This window comes from Notamacropus eugenii, chromosome 1 (genome assembly GCF_028372415.1).
Source record: "Notamacropus eugenii isolate mMacEug1 chromosome 1, mMacEug1.pri_v2, whole genome shotgun sequence".
NCBI classification, from domain to species: domain Eukaryota; kingdom Metazoa; phylum Chordata; class Mammalia; order Diprotodontia; family Macropodidae; genus Notamacropus; species Notamacropus eugenii.
In genome coordinates this window covers 523041014-523051514 of record NC_092872.1, presented here as the reverse complement: position 1 = coordinate 523051514, position 10501 = coordinate 523041014, and the positions used below count along the sequence as shown (strand labels likewise).

General features: G+C 40.5%; 1 pseudogene; it reads right to left on the bottom strand.

Annotated features, from left to right (window-relative positions):
• Window positions 1–3603: 3603 nt before the first annotated feature.
• LOC140521788 (U6 spliceosomal RNA) lies at window positions 3604–3697 on the bottom strand (annotated as a pseudogene).
• Window positions 3698–10501: the final 6804 nt, after the last annotated feature.

The window sequence follows — 10501 nt, the reverse complement described above, 5'->3', positions numbered from 1 at the left end:
CACGTGGTATGGGCTAGCAGTTCTTCACCTTCCTTGCTGCCCACCTTGGGGATCCTCTCTAACTTAGCAGCGTCTTTCTTACACTGTAGTGCCTAGAACTGTTGTTGTTGATGTGTTTTGATCCATGCCAAGTACAGCAGGACCAGTCATCTCCTTAGTCTGGGAAACTAGGCCTCTGTTAATGCAGTCCAAGATTGCATTAACTTTTCGGGCTGCAGAATCACTCTGCTGACCCCACGGAGCTTGTATGTAACTAAGGAGGGATTTGAATCCAGGTCCTCTTAACTTGAGATCAGTTCCCCATTCCTTTTGTGAGGTTGTCTCTTTAATCTTTATATCCTTATTGAATGGAAAAAAAGTAGTGAGGTAGCAGGCTCTTGACTGGAACTCCCCTAGAAAGGGTCAGAGTAAGGAAAGAATGCTCAGGGATGAAGAGGAAAGATTTTTCTCTGTTTAAAAAAGGATAAGAATAGACATTTTAACTGTTACTAACATTTTAAAAAAGTATTTTTTTCCTGTCCTTCCAAGTACTTACTTTGAATCTGCGGAGGAAGCAAAAGACGAAGTGACTTGTCCTTTTAAAACCCTGAGAGGTAGGAGGGGTAACCCTCCATGAGTGTTTGCCTGCAGGGGGTGCGTGGGGAGAGGACATGGCTTGTCTCTAACTAGTTCCGTAGTTAGGATGAACCAAGAAAAACAGTCTCAGCCCCAGTGATCAAGAGAGAATGTCAAGGGGGTGAGGGGGATCAACTGAAGAATCTCATCTCCTGCCCTTGCCTAATGCTGAAGAGTTTCTGTGTCTGTGCCTCCCCGACAACACACACCTCTATGCCAGCACCAAAACTTTTTCTTATTTTGACTTATTTTGTTGCGTTTTGCTTTTAAGGGCAAATATCCTACTTGTCTTGGCAGGAAGATGTTGAAGAGATGATTGTCCATTAACTAAAATGATGTTGTTTCTTAAGTGCCAATGTACTTCAGTGGGAGATCCTTTGGGGATATTCTCTTGGGAAAGACTAGATCCTAGAAAAAGGGTGAGAGGATTAGAGATTAATCACTTTAGATTGATGTGGGGAGGGAAGACTTCAATCCCTGCAGTTCAATCTGCAGTCAGGAAGCCAAAACCAATTGACTATTTGTTCTAGTGATGGTGACTGGCCCACCAGTGATAACTAATGATAGATGCCTGCTTATCATGCTGCTCACATCTGAGCCTTATTCTGGATCTCTTAATATTGTGTATGGATATTAATGGGACACAGGATACTCCCTTTTTAATCTTTCCCTCATGCTCCAAGACCAGCCCAAGATTTCACAAAAAGGGTAATACTTGGGTCTCAGTTTCATCAGACTCAGATAGAGGTTGGGAATGGTATTCCAGGTCAAGAAACTGGTTGAACAAAGACATACACTCTAGAAAGTATGAATCATATTCCAGAAACAGGGAATGAATAGTCCAGTATAATTGGAGGTAGAGTAGGTGAAGTTGGAATAATAAATTGGGGCTAGATTGCAAAGGGATAGTGGTCTACTTTCTGTTCCCTTTGTATGACCGTTCCCTCTCTTTGTCTTTGCCTAGGTTGTGCTATCCCCCATGCCTAGAATGTATTCCCTCCTCAACTCTACTTCTTAGAATCCCAAGCTTACTTCAAAGCTCAAGTACAACCTCCCCTCAGCTGTTAATACGTTTTCCCAGAAAATATTTTGTATCTGAATTTTATACGTATCTTTCTGTGTACATGTTATTTCACTTCTAAGTGGAATGTCACCAGCTTGGTGTATTTTTGTCCTTGAATCATCAGTACTGAGTCTGGTGCATTGTAAGCACTTAATAACTGTTTGTTAAGTGAATGAATATTTATCTGGCAGGGAACCTGATTGAGTAAAGCTTCTGAAGTGGGATTGAAGTGATCAGTGCTTTAGGAAGAATAATACTGCAGAGGGTGAATGATGGCTTGAACCTGAGAGAGGCTGAAATCACAGTTACCAGTCAGGAAGCTATCAAGACAAGTAAGAGGTATTAAGGCTTAGTTTAGGTAACTAGAGTGGCATGGTGGGAAGGGGAGAAGAAAAGTCTGATTCTAGGGCTATGGTAGAAGTAGAATTGATAGGATTTGGTGACTAATAGACTGGGAAAGGAAAAAGTTAGAAGTGGCCCTGAGCTTTCAAGGTTGGGTTATAGAAGCAGACGTAAGATAAGAGAAAGATAAAAACGGGTTTGGGATGGGACTAACAAGCCTGGTATTACACCTTCTGACCAGCAGGACTGGGTAATTCAAGGTGGAGTTGAGGATGTCCCCAAGTTTATTAGGGTGTCTGATATGGAGAAAAATGAGGTAATAATATAATTTAATATAATAAGATATATAAAAAATATTAATTATATTATATTATTATATGTTATAATATAATAAAGGTTATAAAAGTAAGAAATATCCCACAGAGTAGATGACTCTTGAGTCATGAGTCTACCCAGCTCAGCCGCCTAGTTCTCTCCAATATGGAAGAGAAGGAACCAGGAACCATGACCAGGAAGAAAAATGTTAAGTTCCTTCAGGCCAGAAATTGTTTCATTTTTGTCTTTTTTTTTTCCTCTTGTAACTAGCACAGGGCCTGGCACATAGTAGATGGTTATTTATTTATACATTCATTCAATCATTTATTCCGCAAGCCCTTTTCAGACTCAATAAATTTATATAAATGGATACTGAATGAACGAAAGACCAAAGCCTCCACAGCCCCCCACCCGTGCTATTTCCTGTAACTTAGAGTCAGTCTCAGAGCTGCAGTAGACCACTAGGGCAACCTAAGCAGGGATCTTCTTTCTGACATGGCTGTCATTTAGCCTTCCTTTGAAGATCCATAGTGACGAAGAATAAAGTCTCCTGGAGCATAGCTCTAATCATTTAGAAATTGTTCCTTGTGGCAAATCCAAATCTGTTTTGTCATAACTTCCATGCATGCTCCTAAATTCTGCCCTCGGCCAAGCAAAATAAACTTAAATCCCTCTTCCCCAAGGCAACCCTTCAAGTACCTTCAAATAGTCACCTTGCTCAGTTTTGCTAATTATTTTCTCTCCTTTTCTGCATTTTTTTTTCCTTTTTAAAACATATTGTTACATGGATTGGCTCCCTGAGAAGAGAGAGGGAGGATATGGGGGAAAATGTAGGTGATAGGAAAACAAAGCTATAAATAAAAATTATTTTTAAAAAAATGCTCACAAACCATCCTTCTAATAAATACATGCTAGAATTTTGCCAGTAATCGAGAACAAGCTCACTAGCTTATTATTTTTAGATTACAACATCTTCTCTTTTTTGAAAATTGAGGTAAAGTTTGCTTCTTTTTCAGGTCGATTTCACCTTTCCTGTTTTCTGTGCCTTTTCTTTTCTCAAATGTTGGGGTTTTTTATGCGATTCTCTTATATCACTGTCACTTTTCAGTGACTCCCTTCACACCAATAGAACTATCCCTTGTAACAAATAAACATAGTCAAGCAAAACGAAGCAAGACTTTGGCCATATGTGAAAATGGATTTCCCGTGAGTTTGCTACCTCTCTGCTGAGAGGCTTTTCCATGATCTTTGGGGTTTTTTTCCAAGTAAAACATATAAAATGCTTCACAAATTTGCATGTCATCCTTGTGCAGAGCCCATGCTAATCTCTATATTGTTCCAGTTTTAGTATCTTGTTGTTCAGTCTTTTCAGCCATATCCAACTATTTGGGACCCCATTTGGACTGGGGTTTTTTTGGCAAAGATTCTGGAGTGGTTGCCATTTCTTTCTCCAGCTCATTTTTTCCAGATGAGGAGACTGAGGCAAATAGAGTTAAGTGACTTGTATCTGAGGCCAGATTTGAACTTAGGAAGATGAATCCATCTGACTCTGGGCCAGGCACTCTAGCCACCCTATCAGTTTTAATATATAAGCTGCCAAAATGAGCACTCTCCATAATCTTTGAAAGATCACAGAACATCTTCAGACTCTTGCTAAGCAACCCTGATAGACAAGGGGAACTCCCCACTGCCCCTTCACCAGAAGGGCATGGTGACCAAGCTAGAGATTTTTGTTATAAGGCAGGAAGGAGAGGATGTCCCAGAAAGGATGAGGTGCCAGGCTATTACAAGGTGATGTTCCTCATATATGACACCCATCTCCTGTCTCTGGGTTTTAAGGTAGAGAATTCTCCTTGTTTTCCAGATGAGGAAGCTGGTGGTGAGAGAAGTTAAAATACTTACTCACTATCCCTATAAGATCTCAGTTTTCCTGCCTCCAAACAGTTTTCTTGCTAATATAGCTTTTTAGCTAATATAGCTAAAAGATAGCCATCTTTTAGAAGAAAGTTTTATTAGTACCTTTTGGTTTTGCTTCATAATCATTTCTAAATACACTCTTCTTCATCCCTCATCCACACCATAAAATGTCCAATATAATAATTAATTTTTTAACACAAAACCACCAACAGTGACCTAGTTTAACAGTATTTATACAAATGTTCCACACCCATAGTTCTTCACTTCTCTAAATAAAGAAGGAAGGTAAAATTCCTCATCCCTAAAGAGGGGTGGGGCAAGATTGGTCATTACAATTACTGAGCTTTTTGGCTTTGGTTCTCTATAAAGATATGCTCAGTTGGATTTGAGCAAAGCTGAAAGTTGGAAGCAGTAAAAAACAGAAACATCTAAATATAAAAGGAAAGCCCTTGGGAAAGAAGCAATCCATACCTTACACAGGCCAGCAAAGACAATGAATTTGCTTATAGGGCACAGAGAGTTTCAATATCTTTGTCCTATCCTTCCCACCCCACCTCACCCCCACTCATCAGCATAAGATCTCCACAGGAATCAGGAAAGCGAACGTGAGTGGAGGATCACCTTAAGGGTGGGATCTTTCACTGAAGGAGATTACTTTGAATTTAGAAGAAAACCCGAGAAGCTGGCCATCTCCCCACTTTCTGCCTAGAGAGGACAAAGCTCAGAGCTGAAGCTCTGTGGGAGTCAAAAGTTATGAGGCTTTTTATCAATCCTAGGGTAAATGTCATTGTCCATGGGCCAGAAGTTGGATGTGGTGAAGCCTGCTACTACTCTTAGAACAGTGAATGAGCCTGAGGAATCTAGCAGATTTACCCCTGCAGTGCCAAAGATAAGCCCTGTGGAAACATCGAGGTGAGCTTTCTCTGAGCTGAAACTCTTCAGAAACATTTCTGAAGAAGTCATATGTATATTTAATAAAAAGACCAATGGGAATAAATGGCATACCCACAGTAAAGATGTAGAAGTCTGATCCTGAATGTTCCCAAACTTCCCTGCACCTACTTTTAATTTTAGTCATGTCAGATTTTTTTTCTCCCTGGAAAAATGCATCCATTTTTAAACAGAAGATAAATAACAAATACAATCAGTCTTTGGCAGAGGAGAACAGTACTCCTAGAGACAAAAGCTGTTTCCTTGGGTCAAAAGACTGTGTGTGAGTCAAGGATGATGATTTCAGATATAATACTGATAGTTCCAGGACACAGCAGACTGGGAAATCCCAAAAGTTCCTTTTATTACTAATGGGTTTGGGGATGAGGGATTAAATTCATTGCAAAAGTCTACTCCTTATTTTATGGAGCCAGACCCATTACTGCAGTGGCCCACTGGTTGAGCCACCTGTCTAAATTAGCCCAGCAGCCAGATTGATTCATCCATCCCTAAGACCTTGCCCCACATTTTACTTCTTGTGGACTCTCCAGAAAAAGAAAGGATGGCTGGGTCTGGTAAGGGGTTAGGGATGGAATATATTCAGAAGTGACTGTGAAATAAAAACAAAAAAAGACAACTTGCTCAATAGTAGATTGATACCCCCTCCCCCATCACTAAAGGAAGAAAGCCAATATTTATTAAGTCCTATTGTACACCAGGCTGTGTGCTAAGCTCTTTACAAGTATTAGCTCATTTGATCCTCACAATGACTCTGGGAGATGCTTTTGTTATCACTGCTTTATCGTCCAGGAAACTGAGACAGATTAAGTGACTTGCCCAAGGTCACATAGCAAGGAAGTATTTAAGGTAAATTTGAACCCAGGTCTGTCTCCTTGATTTTAGACCCAGAGCCCTATCCACTGTGCCACCTTGTTGCATCACCAAACCCTAACCCCATGAAGAACTTTATGTGTACTCTTCAGAGAAAGAAAGGGCATTGAAACACCATTGTTTCAGAATTGTGAGTTGCCTTGGTCATGTATTGCCTATATGCATGCTTCCCCACCACTGTTCTTTAAATTAATGCTCACATTCCTGGATTCTGTATAATTTTGTGGGACAATGCCCCAGGTTTTGGGGCAGAGGGAAAGCAGAGAAGTGGGGGGTGGAATGCTTTGTAACTACTGTTCTTTTTCATGTCATTTCAATAAATGTGTTTTCTAAAAAGCTAATGAAGTCTACTGGCTGATTGTTAAAAGAAAGCACACTAGAGGAAGCTTCTAAGGTACAGTATTAGCAGGATAGTCACCCACAGGGTTCTCCTTGGCAGATGAAACCCAGAGAGGCAGGACTTAACCTGCCAGGGCAAGTTGGAAGATGGAGCCCAGACAGAGTGCTACATTTAGTTATTCTTTATGTTTTCCTTATTGTCACCAGTTATATTGTCCTACTAGTTCTGCTTACATCACTGTGCATTCTTACAAGTCTTCTCATGTTTCTCTGAATTGCTAATATTTGTCATTTCTTGCAGTTCAGTAATATTCCATTCCATTCACATGCCACAGTTTGTTCAACCGTTCCTTAATCTACACAATGCTACCTTTTCAAGCAACTGTGCATCTCAAGGACCCACACTCCTAGCGTTGTGCCTGGCATACAGTAAGCACTTAATAAATACTTGTTGATGGGTGACAGAGATAGAAGATTTACAGAGGAGGAAGGAAATGGAATCATAGTATAATGAAAGAGCTAAGATTTCAGCCTATGGCATCTTCTCCTTTCTTCTCTGGAATTTAGAGCTATATGCCAGTTTCTCCATTGAGGGAATTTAGGGTCTAGTTTGCAGTGGTCCTCAAACTTTTTTTTTTGTTCATGTCACATTATTATTATTCTTTACTGTGAAGAAATGGCATATGATCGGAAAATTTGAAAACATTTGTGTGTGTGATTGCAAATATAAGCTCAGCTAATATGGCTGTTTAAGTTTCATCCAATTCCCAGCACAGTGCTTTGCTACAGCACACCCTTTGGGTACCACTGGCTCTTGTTGGAGAGAGGACACAGAAGTGAAGAGAGTTCATAGGATGTACTGCAGTATGCCACAAAGGCTAGATGGATGCAACAGATGGGAAATCCCAAAGCAGGAAGAAATGACTGCGTCCAGAGTGGTCAGAGAAAATTTCTAGGGAGAGCTTTGCACTGGGTCTTTGAGGATGGAATGGGATTTTAAGTGTATAGAAAGAGGGAATGTCCTGTTGCTGCCTCCAGTTCAATTTAACAAAACTCAGCTCATTTTCCCTCAGTCCTAATGGATTCTGGCATGTGGGAAGAGACAAACCCATAGTGATAGGGAAGGAGGTACCAGAGACAACAAATGGAAAGAAGGAAGGAAGTTGTTAGTCAGGGATGTCCAGCAATAAGTCAGAGTCCAGGCAGGCCACCTGGAACTGAGAATATGGCAGGAATTTATGCAGTAAGCAAGCCTCAGGGAAATGTTACTATAGGTAGCAGAATCCTAGTCATTGGGACTGAAATTTAAGACTAGGATTCCAGGCTTTGAACAGACTTTATGGGACAGGGGCAAAGGACAGGAAGAAATGTCAGAAGTTATAAGAGCAGCATTTCTATAGTGTCTACCATGTCATGGCACTATGCTAAGCACTTTACAAATATTTTCTCATATGATCCTCACAAGCATGGGAGATAGGTGATTTTATTACCTCCACTTTACTGTTGAGGAAAGTGTAGAAAATATAAGTTAAGTGCCTTGCCCAGGGTCACACAGCTAGTCAGTATCTGAGGTCAAATTTGAACTCAGATCTTTTTGACTCTGGGCCCAGTGTTCTATTGCAAACTGATTCCAATTTATAAGAATGAAAGTCTTTTACCAATTGATAAATGGTCTAAGGATATGATTAGCAGTTTTCAAAGGAAGAAATGCAATAGCTATAGGACAGAATGCTCCAAATCACCTTCCCTCTTAATTATTTCCTACTTATCCTGTATATTTGTTTGCATATTATCTCCTTCATTAGATTGTCAGTTCCTTGAGGGCAGGGGCTATCTTTTGCCACCCTCTTCAGAATCCCCAGTATTTAGCACCATTCTAGTTCTCAGCACATAGCAGTTACTTAAAAAACCTTGATTGATTTGAACTAGAGAAATTCAAATGAAAGTTACTCTGAAATTTGATCTCAGATTGGCAAAGTTGACGAAGGAAAATAAACAATGTTGGAAGGGCTGCAGGAAACATTAATGCACTGTTAGTGGGACTATATATTGATCTGACCATTGTGGGCAGGTTATTGGAAAAATTCTGAGTGCTAAAGGCCAGGCTAGGAAAATTAACTGGAGGAACTGGGAATGTTAAACTTGGAAACTTGGGGTGCTAGAACTGGATCATTATAGCTATCTTCCAAAACAAGGAAAATGGGTGGTAGTTAGACAGGCTGGATTTAATTTATAAAAACTTCCTATCAATTAGAGCCAAGGAGAGTGGACTGCTCTTAGAACTCTCATTTTAGAGGTAGAAATGAATTGGAGAGGCTGATTTGCCAAAGATGACTGAGGCAATGAAAAGCAGTCAGGACTCATATTCAGGTGCTCAGACTTGAGATGTTAAATTTAAATATGATACTTTAGATACTGGACCTATAGGTAACATAATGGATAGAATGCTGGGCCTGGAGTGAGGAAGACCCAGGTTCAAGTCCAGTCCAAATTCACTTGTTGTGTGCACAATGGCAAGTCACTTAACCCGTTTGCCTTGTTTCTTCAACTGTACTGCCTCAAAGGGTTGTGAGGATTAAATGAGACATTTGTAAAGCACACAGCACAGTACTTGGCACAGAACAGGAATTAAATAAATGCTTATTGCCTTCCTTCTTTGCCCCCTCCCCCCAAGTAATAGCCAGATGACATAATGCTCAGACTAGAGAATGCCATCTCCCCAGTGGGATTTAAGGCCCACAAGGACAGATCCCTACATCCCATAGGGGGCTCTATACACAACAGGGACCAATGTTTATTAATGTTGATGATGGCCTAAGATTCATCAGCAGACCAGAAAGGGCTTTAATTATGATGATGGCTATGTGAGGAGCTTCAGTGCTTTGGCTTCTCATTTCTCTTAAATAACTAAGATCCTGACCTGAGAGGTGAGAAAAGAGGGAAGAAAATAGCTATTTTTAGATGCCCTGCAGCTACAATAGAGGTGACTCATGACTTATGTGGGGGTAGGGAATAAATACTACTGTATTCATGAAGATGAAAATGAGGGAGGGAATATCAGGTGAACCCCAGCAAGTTACTTTCTCTGTCTCAGTCCATTCCCTTGGGATCGACCCACCCACACAGGTGGGAAGGGAAAGACGAGTAGAATAGTTAGAAAGGGTGGGAAGAAAATTCACTGGGAGTGGAAATTCTGGATTCAAAGCCAACAAGGGGTGGGCTGGGTACGGTTGTCGCCTGAAGATATTTTTGGTTGGGTTTAAGAATATTCCGAAGTGGGTAGTTCACTGACTAGGAAAGCCCATTACATAGACATTATAGACCAGAAATGTAACCACTCACCACCACCGACACATAGTCCATTAGACTGTTTGCTTCTTGAGATCAAGGACTGCCTTTTAGCTTTCTTGGTATCTCCAGTGTTTAGCACTGTTCTTGGCACATGTTTATGTTTATTGACTGACACAGGGACTGTAGATAATATTAGAGGGACCTACATACTGAGAATTAAGAGGCTGAAATGTATTAGTGGGAATACATTTGAGATCTAGAAAAGCTATATACAATCAAGATTGTTTCATGCACAATCCTTTTTTTCCTCCCTTGTTCTACTACTCACACAGAAATGCAAATTTTATTTGGTGTTTTAAGTTTAGAATTTCAAAAAATGGAGAAGAACCACATTTGGATTTGTCTGCTTGAGTGGTATGAACTCCTTATGTCATGAAGCCCTCTCCCAACAAGCTTGGCTAATTGAGATGCTGGTTCAGTGAAGCACCAGCAGCCAACGTACTACTGATAGGAAAAAGTTGATTACAAATCATTTGGTTCCTTCAAGTCCTCACAAGTTTTTAAAAAACCTATTTGTCTCAACCATGCCCCAGTATGCACAACACGCCCTGTCATGCCTCTTCCAACCCCATAGTAGTAGCTCCTCTCTCTTCATTGTTCCATTAGACAGCTTCCTAGCACACCCATTCTCTGCAGCCTGATTTTTCCATCATAATCCATGCCAAGGGAGCAATTTTAAGATACCATTTAATGAGGCAACAAGCTCCATCAAGAAGGCATTTTTCCAGGATATTGTAT